General features: G+C 39.3%; 1 pseudogene; it reads right to left on the bottom strand.

The window, feature by feature from the left end:
- Positions 1-423: 423 nt before the first annotated feature.
- LOC100665363 (olfactory receptor 11G2-like) lies at positions 424-1807 on the bottom strand (annotated as a pseudogene).
- Between the last annotated feature and the right edge of the window lie 11863 nt (positions 1808-13670).

The following is a 13670-nucleotide window of genomic DNA, read 5'->3' as shown; positions in this document are numbered from 1 at the left end:
GTGAAATGTATGTGGGTTCTCAGGTCCTGGTGCCTTCATTTTTCCATTAGCCTACTTCCTAGATTCCCCAACAAACCAGGAATTGTCTCAATTCTCAGAAAACTTACTAGTAGAAACATCATTTTTCTTCTTTCCCTCCTCCACCTTCTTCTTCCTTATAGAATATCGTATGTGGTACAGAATTCAAAAGATATCAATATATACACAGTAAGAGTAAGTCTTTTTCTTCCCTTGTATCCAAGACATCCTCTCTTCCCAGATGCAACCTCTGTTAGGTGTCTTGTCCCTCATTTGAAAGATCATTTATCTTTTTTTTTTTTAACACACACAATTTTATATTTTTTATACATTAATAACAGATTACATACTAGTATTCATTCATTCCCTTAATATATATTGGAGGTGGTGCCAAGGTTTTAATTTTTATGTTCCAAGAAATTTCTGCAGGGCATGTTTCATATCATTGTTCCTCAGACTATAGATCACAGGATTAATGAGTGGGGTTCCCTCAGAATAAAACAGGGTCACAATCTTCTGCATTCCAGATTCATACTTGGATGTTGGGCTCAGATACACGACCATCACTGAACCATAGAAGAGTGAAACCACAGCCAAATGGGATCCACAGGTGGAGAAGGCCTTTCCTCATCCAGCTGCTGAAGGGACCCTCAATACTGCTCTCAGGACCAGAGCGTAGAACACCATGATAGAGAGGAAAGGAATAAATAAGAGTAGAGAACTTAAAATCATCCAGAGGAACTCCATCACCAGGGCTCTGGAACAGGTGAGTGCTAACAGAGGACCCGGGTCACACAGGAAATGATCTATAATCCTAGATCCACAGAAGGACATCTGGGAGATGATGATGATAGGGACAGGGAACGAAAGGAAACCAAGTATCCCACAGCTGACCACAAGATTAGTGCAGAGATGTCCAGTCATAACAGTGGGGTAATGCAATGGCTGGCAGATGGCAAGGTATCGATCAAATGCCATAACTGCTAAGAAAAAGCATTCTGTAGACCGGAGGGAGAAAAGAAATAGAACTGCAGAAAACACCCAGAGAAGGAACTGACCTTTGTCTCAGAGAGGAAGCTGGCCAACATATTGGGGACAGTGGAGGTGACATAGCAGATCTCCAGGAAGGAGAAGTTGGCGAGTAGGATGTGCATGGGCACGTGGAGTCTCCGATCCCAGCACACAGCACAGATGATATAACCGTTCCCCATGAGGGTCAGGAGGTAGATAAGAGAGAAGAGCACAAAGAATAGAGTCTGGCCCTCCTTGGGGCAAGGGAAGCCCCAGGAGGATGAAGCCAGCAATGGTGCTGGAGTTGTTGGGGGTTTTGAAGATTTTCATGTGTCTGTGAGCTGTAAAAGACCAGCAAATACTGAATAACAGTGTAAAGACAGATAGTGACCCAGATACATATTTAAGGCATCTTGGGAAAGAAAACAAAGGCTTATGTTATTATTTGCTACTCGTTCTTTATTACTGAAATATTGTCCTGGCTTGCTTTTTTGCTCTTTCATATTTTCATTGCTGCTAAGTTAAATTTTTGGTCAGATATGATAAGCTATTGAAGGGGAGTGTTTTAGAGGTATTTGAAAATTATATTAGAGTTTACACTTAGTAGAATACCTATCTATCTATCTGTCTGTCTGTCCGTCCACCCGTCCATCCGTCCGTCCGTCCATCCGTGCATCCATCTATCCATATCTATCTATCTATCTAATCTATCTAATCTCTCTATCATCCATCTATCTCTCTATCTCTCTATCTCTCTATCTATCTATCTATCTATCTATCTATCTATCTGTCTATCTGTCTATCTATGTATCTATCTATCTATCTATCATCTATCTATCTATCATCTATCTATCTATCTATCTATCTATCATCTGTCTATCATCTGTCTGTCTATCTATCATCTATCTATATCTATCATCTATCTATCTGTCCGTCCGTCTATCTATGTAATCTATCCATCTATATCTATCATCTAATCTATCATTTGTCTATCTATCATCTATCGGTAGATAAAGGTATATATACGTGTGTGTGTTCTCCTAAAAAAAGATATATAGAGAGAGCGAGAGATACGTTGCTGTTGTTGTGTGCCCTTGAGTCGATTTTGACATATTTATGTGTGTGCCTATTCTCCTAAGTATGATATATATGTATATATAGTGATATAAATGTATATATCTATTTTGTGATTTGTCTGTATATCTATATCTATATTAATTTCAATATCTATATCAGAGGAGACTCTGACTCATGGCAACCCCATTTCTTTCACTGTTGAACTGTGCTCCATAGGGTTTTCAACGGCTGATTTTTTGGAAGTAGATTGCCAGCCCTTACTTCCAGATGCTTCTGGATATAGCCCTGCTCTATGAGCTCCCTCTTCTATGTGCTTTCACTCAGGCTTCATATACATCTTCCTAGGGGATCCTATTAAGTTTCAAACAACTGTATATCCACGAAGAACAGTTGAAAGCAGATTTCACAAAAAATCTCTTATTTTCAAAATGACTCCGTACTGTCCTCATTTAGGATCAGGATCATTCAGAATTTCTCTACAACAGTTTCCCATCCCCCCACCCCCAGACCCTATATGTAGCAATTGATACATAAGTCTTTATTTTCTTTGTCTTTGTCTTTTTGTAGAATGTTTCTAATGTTGTGGTCATTAGTTTACATGGCACACTGACTCCTAAGTGGCCAAGAGACACAAAGGAGAACTTTTTATAACTGAGGGACTCAAGTTATCTAGTCTCAGAAGTTACAACAAAACATTTTCTCAAAACTCTAAGAGTATAATATTAATTTTGAGTGTTGATATTATTTTATAGTGCAGAACCGGTAAGTGTATCGTTCTCTTGTACATCGGATCCATATGAGTCGGAACTGAGTCCACGGCACTTAACAACAGCAACAACATAGTTCAGTGTTAATGACCAATTCAAGGAACCTATAGAAGTTTTTTTTTTTTTTTCCTCCACATAGCTTTGTGGATTTTCCTCAAATGCTAATTTATAGGCAAACACCTATTTGAACATCTCATTGCTGGAAGTGTGGATGGTTGAGATCTTTCTTTTTTTCCCTTCTGCTTGTTTTAACATCCCATCTCCTCCCTTTCCCTTATCCTTCATACTCAATTCAGCTGCAGCTCCTATCGGCTCTGTTTTTAAAATATGTCTTGGTGTATTTTTTCTCTCTCTTCCCTGCCACCCCCTGATTCAAGCTACCATTATTGTTTCTCTACAAAGGCCTCCTGAGGGACTTGCTGTACAACCCATTCTCTATGCAGTGGCCAAGCCTTTGAATCACATAAATTAGATCATGTCATTGGTTTTCATAAAAACATTCAGTAACATTCTCAACAATAACAATAATATAAATAAAATTCAGGAAAAAAAGTACTCTGGTAACTTCTGTTTAAACCTAGAATAACATAAAACCAAAACTCCATTTTATGGCTCATGGGCCCCTGAAGGGTCTGGCTTCTGCCTACTTTAGTAAGTGCCCCAACCCTTCACTCTTCTCCAGTTACAGGGCCCTTCTTTTAGTCCTGAGTCCCTGGGTGGTGCAAGCGGTTAATGTGCTTGGCTGAAAACTGAAAAGTTGGAGGTTCAAGTTCACCCAGAGACACCTCGGGAGAAAGTCCTGGTGATCTTCTGCTGAAAAGCCAGCCACTGCAAACCCTGCGGAGCACAGTTCTACTCTGACGCTCATGGGGTCACCATAAGTTGGAGTTGGCTCCACGACAGCTATGGCTTTTCTTTTAGAATAAGCCAAGGCCTTCTTTGACCAGGTTCTTTGCTCTAGGTCTTCTCTTTGCCTGCAACTCCCTTTTGGAGTTTTTATTCTTCAGTTTTCAACCTAAGCATTATATGCTCAGGGATGCCTTCCTTGCATACCATGTGTAATCTTCCCTGCCATTCTCTATCCATAAATTTTATTTATTTTCTTCCTGATGTTGTTGTGGTTGTTAGGTGCCATTGAGTCAATTTTGACTCATAGTGACCCCCTGTGACAGAGTAGAACTGCCCCAATGGGCCCTGTAGGCTGTAATCTCTAAGGGAACAGATTGCCAGGTCTTTCTCCTGTGAAGCCAGTGGGTACGTTTGAATCGCCAACGTTTTGGTTAGCAGTGGAGCCCTTAATCGTTGCAACACAAGGGCTCCTTATTTTTTCCTAGTTCTCATCAAAATCTGAAAGTATTTTGTTTCTCTGCTTATTGTCTGTCTGCCAGTTGAGTGAGGGCAGTGGTCTTATCTATTCCATTGACTGTTTTATTACAGTCGGTGGCACAAAATAGATGTTCAGTAAATATTGTTGTATAACTGGGTAGTTCTGCTCTTTTTCAAAAAAATTTTTTCTGATTATAAAATATGTTCATTGTAGGAACTTTGGAAAATGCATGAATTATAATGATGAAAATAAAAGCCTATTTTCCATCTCTAAAGAGGACACATTTTGGAATAAATGTATTCCAAAGCTTAAAGCAATATTATTTAAATGAAAATGATTTTCACACCACATGAACCTTAAAAAACTTCTGAGGAAAGCTTGTGGGGATGTAACATCTAAGAAATGCTCTGTATTACCTGAGGATACTAGAATGTTGGTAAAGGTTTCAAAGAATTCATTAGAAAGGGAGTTCCGTGAGACTGAATGTTTTTGAAAACAGAAGCTACTCTTTTTTAGCTGATTACCCCACCAGCTGCTAAAGTTAATTACAGTCCAATCCATAACACTGTAAAGAGGTGTGAGGTAGGCTGGGAGAGTGGGAAAATCGGGGCCTAAATTCTGCTGTTTACTTTAAAATTAATTCGTTTCGTGGTTTGTTGTTGTTATGGGCCATTGAGTTGATTCTGACTCATAGCAACCCCATATGATAGACTGAAACTGTCCCAAAGGGTTTTTTAGGCTGTAGTGTTTATGAAAGCAGATTGCCAAGGGTTTTCACCCATGGAATGGGTTGGAACTGCTGACCTTTCCATTAGTAGTCCAATGTTTAACCGCTGTGCCACCAGTGCTCCTGAAGTTCTGTGTTTTGTTTTCTTAAATGTAAAATGGGAGTTGGAATACATCGTTCTTAATCCCATTTGCTTCTGAGATGTTTATTGTTCTTCCAGAACTGCCCAAGCTATACATGACAGCTAGACTTGCAAATCTAAATGGGATCGATCTGTATCCTACAATCTTGGGATGAAAACCTGTGATGGATATGGCAGTAATTATACATCAAGGTTCAGCGTTCAGGACAGTTCTCTTTTAGGATAGTTCTCCACCTATGAGCCTGACTGTCCTGGAAAATAGGAAATGTGTAAAAAAAATAGTTTATACTAAATCTAATGAAATCAAGTACGGGTAAAAGTAAGGATGTGTCCACTAGGCTGTTTTGTTACTATATTTTTTCCTCCTTAAATTTTTTTTTTTTTTTTTTTGATGTCATGTGTTTTTGTTATTGGAATGCACGCTTACTGAGTGCGTTTAAATTTTTGGTCAGTAATATGGAGAAATATAACTTGGTAATACAAGCCACCAATGAGGTGACTGCCACTGTGATGCCACTGATCTGCGGTAGGACGATATACCAATGAGAGCTATATACATGATTGATTCATTATAGGTACCTTTCCTTTTTTTTTTTTTTTTTCCATTAGGTTATATGGGGAAACTCTAGGTTTCCAAATATGACACAGAAAAATCAAAACAAACCCATTAGGGCTCGCTAAGTATCACAAAAGGAAGCCATAATTATGCTTGTAAGGTTTATCTCATAGAAATAAAGAGAAAAAAGACAGAAGTTTACAAAACTAACACATCCAGGAAGCATCACCTAATAGAATGGTCAACGTATCTGACAATGAGGCTCCAACTCTGGTGTGCTGAGCTTCACGCACTTCCAAAGGGACCTGCCTTACACTAAATGCACTTAGAACTAAAATAACACCTTACCTCTGAGGCCCAGGGCATAAAAAGTGTCTGGTATAGCGTTAACCCAATAGCAATGAAAGAGTTACTCAACCCTCCTTAGTTAGCTCCTGCGCATAGAAAGCAGCCATTGTGTTAACAGGTCAGTCAAAGTTTCTTCTGACTTGGCAGCAGAAGGAGCTGTGGTAGAGATAGTGGGAACATGTGTACAGGGGCCTCAAGGCCATGTCTATGAACACTGATGGCTTGGACTGAGGAAATGAACAAAACCCAGCACACAAGCTTCACTTTTTAACTTGTTAAATTTGCACTTGGAAGTTGGGATGCTATATATGTTATATGTGTTATCTGCAAGGTGAGGAGAGGACATTTCCCTGGACTTTCTTTTTCCCTGAATCTAGGTCCAGAAGCCACAGTGAAGTGAAAGTCTTGGCACCCTCACTAGTAAGCTTCTCTCAGGAGCCAGTTCAGACAATTTCCCTGCAGCATAACCCTCTGCCTTGACGGCCCCTCTGTGGAGAAGCACTGCTTCCAGAACTGGATCATCTGAGTTCGAATCCGCCACCACTTTCTAGCTGTGGGATATTAGACACGTTATTGACCTCTCTATGCTTTGCTTTCCTCTTCTGTAAAATGCAGAGAATAAAAGTGCTGACCACATTGGGTGTTGGAGGGTTAAATGAGTAATATTTGTAAAGTGCCTGCCTACCTGTAAGTGATATGTAGCCTTCTATCCCATAGTATAAGCTCTTTTTTGAAAGTTCTTGGAAGTAAATACACTTATTGCTGAGAAGTGGTAGCTGTGGTATACTGGAATAAGCACTTTATTTGAAGTCGGAAATCCAGGGTTTGAGTTCTAGAACTTACACTGCTAGGTGTGGGATTCTACAAGGCGGTTATTTCTTTTTTAAGCCAACTATTTCTTGCCTTTTAGTTCCTCAAATGTAAAGTGGAAATGATAATGCCTTTCTCAGAGGGTCGTGATGAAGACTGCTGACTGCGAAGCCTATGGAAACATCCTGTCAACATCAGGCATCTAGATATTAGATGTTTTGTGTAAAACCATAGCAGAGCTAACAGGAACCTTTTCTCAGAGGCGCAGATCCTCAGCTATATTTTAATATGTTTTCTCCCCCAATCACTACATCACCTTCTTTCCTGAAGCAGAAAAGAGAATTTCAATCAAATCTTCTGAGTTTCTTGCAGGCTTTTCTGAGAGCAGAGTAGCTGAGTTTGTGATAACCACCTCCGAGAGTTGTTATCTGATGGTGGACCCAGGGATTATAAGAAGAGCCTGCCCCTTTGCTCCTTGAGGATTCATTTACTGCCGCTACAAAGAGAACAGGGCCAGCAAGCAGCTCTATGCTAGTTATTCCCTTGCTCACTCCGTCTTCTCTAGAGACCCTTGTGCCTTCATTTCTGCCTTTATTCTCCCCAGTGGTGGAGGAACATACTTTTTACTGAGTCTAAATCTCTCAGAGGTGACCAAAGATGCAATCAATGGTCAATCATCAAACCTGTTCAGAGTACTCACCATGTGCCCAATGGAAATGCTGTCAAGCATAACCCAGGATAAGGTGTATGTATTGCAGGAATTTGTTTTTTGGCTTCTGATATGTCAGTTGTGGGTTCTGAGCAAAGATCCGCCTCTCCCTACCAGAAAGAGGAGATTGGCTGGGACCTCAGCCAAGAGGTTGGGCAGTTTTAGCAGGAATCACTCTCTTGCCAGGACCAGGATGGCCTCCTCATGGATCTTTCCCTCTCTCACTGGGCTAGAGCCACTGAGTCACAACAGTTCCCCTGAAGAAACTGCCTCTTGTAGGACACTTACCAGGCCTGAGGACAACCTCAGTCAATGGGGCCATAGCAGGGTCATTCTGCAGCAATGCTCAGAGAAGCAGCAACTGGGGGTTGGGCTCTGAGGTTTCTTCATCCCCTCAAAAGGGGTAGGTCTTTTAGCATAATTCATCTCCTGTCTGTTCACACTCATCTTAAGCGTTCACTTCCTGTTTAAGCCTCTTGGGTGTTTTCCCTGCCTGCAACATAAACTCAAAATCCTTACCTTGGTCAGTAAGGCCCCTGCAACTCAGCTTAACCCACCTTTCAAATCTTGCCTCTCAGAGTTTCCTGTGCATACCCCCTCCCCCATGTGCCAGGCGTATTTACCTATGATACACAAAATTGAAGGCACATATTTGTTCTGAGTCATTTCACCCTGTGCAAGGCATGAGAGAACACTCTGACTGATTGAAAGCAGAATCCTCCACCTCATCTGTGTGCAGCGATTTATCCAAAGTTCTGAATTCATATCTTCTGGTGCAGCAGATCTACAAGTTAACTGCATGAAAGAGTAGCTATGTGTACTATGCCTATGTTTCTTCCTTTTTATTTGTCTTTCCTACCCCTCCTGACTTGTGATTAGATCTTAGAATACATTGATATTATGAGCAGGTATATTATAGGTTAAATAAGATTTTTTTTTGAATAACTTTTATTAAGCTTCAAGTGAACGTTTACAAATCCAGTCTGTCACATATAGGTTTACATACATCTCACTCCCTACTCCCACTTGCTCTCCCCCTCGAGTCAGCCCTTTCAGTCTCTCCTTTCGTGACAATTTTGCCGGCTTCCCTCTCTCTCTATCCTCCCATCCCCCCTCCAGACAAGAGTTGCCAACACAATCTCAAGTGTCCACCTGATATAATTATCTCACTCTTCATCAGCGTCTCTCTCCCACCCGCTGACCAGTCCCTTTCATGTCTGATGAGTTGTCTTCGGGGATGGTTCCTGTCCTGTGCCAACAGAAGGTCTGGGGAGCATGGCCACCGGGATTCCTCTAGTCTCAGTCAGTCCATTAAGTTTGGTCTTTTTATGAGAATTTGGGGTCTGTATCCCACTGATCTCCTGCTCCCTCAGGGGTCCTCTGCTGTGCTCCCTGTCAGGGCAGTCATCGATTGTGGCCGGGCACCAACTAGTTCTTCTGGTCTCAGGATGATGTAAGTCTCTGGTTCATGTGGCCACCACATAGTAGTCTTATACAATATTTGTCCTTTTGCCTCTGACTAATTTCGCTCAGCATAATGCCTTCCAGGTTCCTCCATGTTATGAAATGTTTCACAGATTCGTCACTGTTCTTTATTGATGCGTAGTATCAACGCCAGATAGATTTCCAAAGTGGTTGTACCGTTTTACATTCCCACCAGCAGTGTATAAGAGTTCCAATCTCTCCGCAGCCTCTCCAACATTTATTATTTTGTGTTTTTTGGATTAATGCCAGCCTTGCTGGTGTGAGATGGAATCTCATCGTAGTTTTAATTTGCATTTCTCTAATGGCTAATGATCGAGAGCATTTTCTCATGTATCTGTTGGCTGCCTGCATATCTTCTTTAGTGAAATGTGTGTTCATATGCTTTGCCCACTTTTTGATTGGGTTGTTTGTCTTTTTGTGGTTGAGTTTTGACAGAATCATGTAGATTTTAGAGATCAGGCACTGGTCGGAGATGTCATAGCTGAAAATTCTTTCCCAGTCTGTAGGTGGTCTTTTTATTCTTTTGGAGAAGTCTGTAGATGAGCATAGGTGTTTGAGTTTTAGGAGCTCCCAGTTATCGGGTTTCTCTTCTTCACTTTTGGTAATGTTTTGTATTCCGTTTATGCCTTGTATTAGGGCTCCTAACGTTGTCCCTATTTTTTTTTCCATGATCTTTATCATTTTAGTCTTTATCTTTAGGTCTTTGATCAAAGTGGAGTTTGTTTTTGTGCATGGTGTGAGGTATGGGTCTTGTTTCATTTTTTTGCACATGGATATCCAGTTATGCCAGCACCATTTATTAAAAAGACTGTCTTTTCCCCAGTTAACTGATTCTGGGCCTTTGTCAAGTATCAGCTACTCATATGTGGATGGATTTATATCTGGGTTCTCAATTCTGTTCCATTGGTCTATGTGCCTGTTGTTGTACCAGTACCAGGCTGTTCTGACTACTGTGGCTGTATAATAGGTTCTGAAATCAGGTAGAGTGAGGCCTCCCACTTTCTTCTTCTTTTTCAGTAGTGCTTTGCTTATCCGGGGCTTCTTTCCCTTCCATATGAAATCGGGGATTTGTTTCTCTATCCCCTTAAAATATGACATTGGAATTTGGATTGGAAGTGCGTTAAATGTATAGATGGCTTTTGGTAGAATAGACATTTTTACTATGTTAAGTCTTCCTATCCATGAGCAAGGTATGTTTTTCCACTTAAGTATGTCCTTTTGAATTTCTTGTAGTAGCGCTTTGTAGTTTTCTTTGTATAGGTCTTTTACATCCTTGGTAAGATTTATTCCTAAGTATCTTATCTTCTTGGGGGCTACTGTGAATGGTATTGATTTGGTTATTTCCTCTTCGGTGTTCTTTTTGTTGATGTAGAGGAATCCAAGTGATTTTTGTATGTTTATTTTATAACCTGAGACTCTGCCAAACTCTTCTATTAGTTTCAGTAGTTTTCTGGAGGATTCCTTAGGGTTTTCTGTGTATATAATCATGTCATCTGCAAATAGTGATAACTTTACTTCCACCTTGCCAATCCGGATACCTTTTATTTCTTTGTCTAGCCTAATTGCTCTGGCTAGGACTTCCAGCACGATGTTGAATAAGAGCGGTGATACAGGGCATCCTTGTCTGGTTCCAGTTCTCAAGGGAAATGCTTTCAGGTTCTCTCCATTTAGAGTGATATTGGCTGATGCCCTTTATTATATTGAGGAATTTTCCTTCAATTCCTATTTTGGTAAGAGTTTTTTTCATAAATGGGTGTTGGACATTGTCAAATGCCTTTTCTGCTTCAATTGATAAGATCATGTGGTTTTTGTCTTTTGTTTTATTTATGTGATGGATTACATTAATGGTTTTTCTGATATTAAACCAGCCTTGCATACCTGGTATAAATCCCACTTGATCATGGTGAATTATTTTTTTGATGTGTTGTTGGATTCTGTTGGCTAGAATTTTGTTGAGGATTTTTGCATCTATGTTCCTGAGGGACATAGGTCTACAATTTTCTTTTTTTGTAAAGTCTTTACCTGGTTTTGGTATCAGGGAGATGGTGGCTTCATAGAATGAGTTGGGTAGTATTCCGTCATTTTCTATGCTTTGGAATACCTTCAGAAGTAGTGGTGTTAACTCTTCTCTGAAAGTTTGGTAAAACTCTGCAGTAAAGCCGTCCGGGCCAGGGCTTTTTTTTGTAGGTAGTTTTTTGATTACCATTTCAATTTCTTTTTTTGTTATGGGTCTATTTAGTTGTTCTACTTCTGAATGTGTTAGTTTAGGTAGGTAGTGTTTTCCCAGAAATTCATCCATTTCTTCTAGGTTTTCAAATTTGTTAGAGTACAATTTTTCATAATAATCTGAAATGATTCTTTTAATTTCATTTGGTTCTGTTGTGATGTGGTCCTTCTCGTTTCTTATTCGGGTTACTTGTTTCCTTTCCTGTTTTTCTTTAGTCAGTCTAGCCAATGGTTTACCAGTTTTGTTAATTTTTTCAAAGAACCAGCTTTTGGCTTTGTTAATTCTTTCAATTGTTTTTCTGTTCTCTAATTCATTTAGTTCAGCTCTAATTTTTATTATTTGTTTTCTTCTGGTGCCTGATGGATTCTTTTGTTGCTCACTTTCTATTTGTTCAAGTTGTAGGGACAGTTCTCTGATTTTGGCTCTTTCTTCTTTTTGTATGTGCATTTATCGATATAAATTGGCCTCTGAGCACTGCTTTTGCTGTGTCCCAGAGGTTTTGATAGGAAGTATTTTCATCCTCGTTGCTTTCTATGAATTTCCTTATTCCCTCCTTGATGTCTTCTATAACCCAGTCTTTTTTCAGGAGGGTATTGTTCATTTTCCAAGTATTTGATTTCTTTTCCCTAGTTTTTCTGTTATTGATTTCTAGTTTTATTGCCTTGTGGTCTGAGAAGATGCTTTGTAATATTTTGATGTTTTGGACTCTGCAAAGGTTTGTTTTATGACCTAATATGTGGTCTATTCTAGAGAATGTTCCATGTGCACTAGAAAAAAAAGTATATTTTGCAGCAGTTGGGTGGAGAGTTCTGTATAAGTCAATGAGGCCAAGTTGGTTGATTGTTGTAATTAGGTCTTCCGTGTCTCTATTGAGCTTCTTACTGGATGTCCTGTCCTTCTCCAAAAGTGGTGTGTTGAAGTCTCGTACTATAATTGTGGAGGTATCTATCTCACTTTTCAATTCTGTTACAATTTGATTTATGTATCTTGCAGCCCTGTCATTGGGTGCATAAATATTTAATATGGTTATGTCTTCCTGATCAATTGTCCCTTTTATCATTATATAGTGTCCTTCTTTATCCTTTGTGGTGTATTTAAGTCTAAAGTCTATTTTGTCAGAAATTAATATTGCTACTCCTCTTCTTTTTTGCTTATTGTTTGCTTGATAAATTTTTTTCCATCCTTTGAGTTTTAGTTTGTTTGTGTCTCTAAGTCTAAAGTGTGTCTCTTGTAGGCAGCATATAGATGGATCGTGTTTCTTTATCCAGTCTGTGACTCTCTGTCTCTCTATTGGTGCATTTAGTCCATTTACATTCAGCGTAATTATAGATAAATAAGTTTTTAGTGCTGTCATTTTGATGCCTTTTTATGTGTGTTGTTGACAATTTCATTTTTCCACATACTTTTTTGTGCTGAGGCGTTTTTCTTAGTAAATTGTGAGATCCTCATTTTCATAGTGTTTGACTTTATGTTAGTTGAGTCGTTACGTTTTTCTTGGCTTTTATCTTGAGTTATAGAGTTGTTATACCTTTTTGTGGTTACCTTATTATTTACCCCTATTTTTCTAAGTAAAAACCTAACTTGTATTGTTCTATATCACCTTGTATCACTCTCCATATGGCAGTTCAATGTCTCCTGTATTTAGTCCCTCTTTTTGATTATTGTGATCTTTTATCTTTTGACTTCCATGATTCCCTGTTATGTGTATTTTTTTTTAAATTGATCTTAATTTGTTTGTTTTTGTGATTTCCCTATTTGAGTTGATATCAGGACCTTCTGTTTTGTGACCTTGTGTTGTGCTGGTATCTGATATTATTGGTTCTCTGACCAAAAAATATCCTTTAGTATTTCTTGTAGCTTTGGTTTGGTTTTTGCAAATTCTCTAAACTTGTGTTTATCTGTAAATACCTTAATTTCGCCTTCATATTTCAGAGAGAGTTTTGCTGGATATATGATCCTTGGCTGGCAGTTTTTCTCCTTCAGTGTTCTGTATATGTCGTCCCATTTCCTTCTTGCCTGCATTGTTTCTGCTGAGTAGTCTGAACTTATTCTTATTGATTTTCCCTTGAAGGAAACCTTTCTTTTCTCCCTGGCTGCTTCTTAAATTTTCTCTTTATCTTTGGTTTTGGTGAGTTTGATGATAATATGTCTTGGTGTTTTTCTTTTTGGATCAATCTTAAATGGGATCGATGAGCATCTTGGAGAGATATCCTTTCATCTTTCATGATGTCAGGGAAGTTTTTTGTCAGGAGTTCTTCAACTATTTTCTCTGTGTTTTCTGTCCCCCCTCCCTGTTCTGTGACTCCAATCACCCGCAGGTTATCCTTCTTGATAGAGTCCCATGTGATTCTTAGGGTTTCTTCATTTTTTTAAATTCTTTTATCTGATTTTTTTCAGCTATGTTGGTGTTGTATCCCTGGTCCTCCAGATGTCTCAGTCTGCATTCTAATTGCTCGAGTCTGCTCC

This window comes from Loxodonta africana, chromosome 10, assembly GCF_030014295.1.
Source record: "Loxodonta africana isolate mLoxAfr1 chromosome 10, mLoxAfr1.hap2, whole genome shotgun sequence".
Taxonomy (NCBI): domain Eukaryota; kingdom Metazoa; phylum Chordata; class Mammalia; order Proboscidea; family Elephantidae; genus Loxodonta; species Loxodonta africana.
This window is presented reverse-complemented; position numbering and strand designations above follow the sequence as displayed.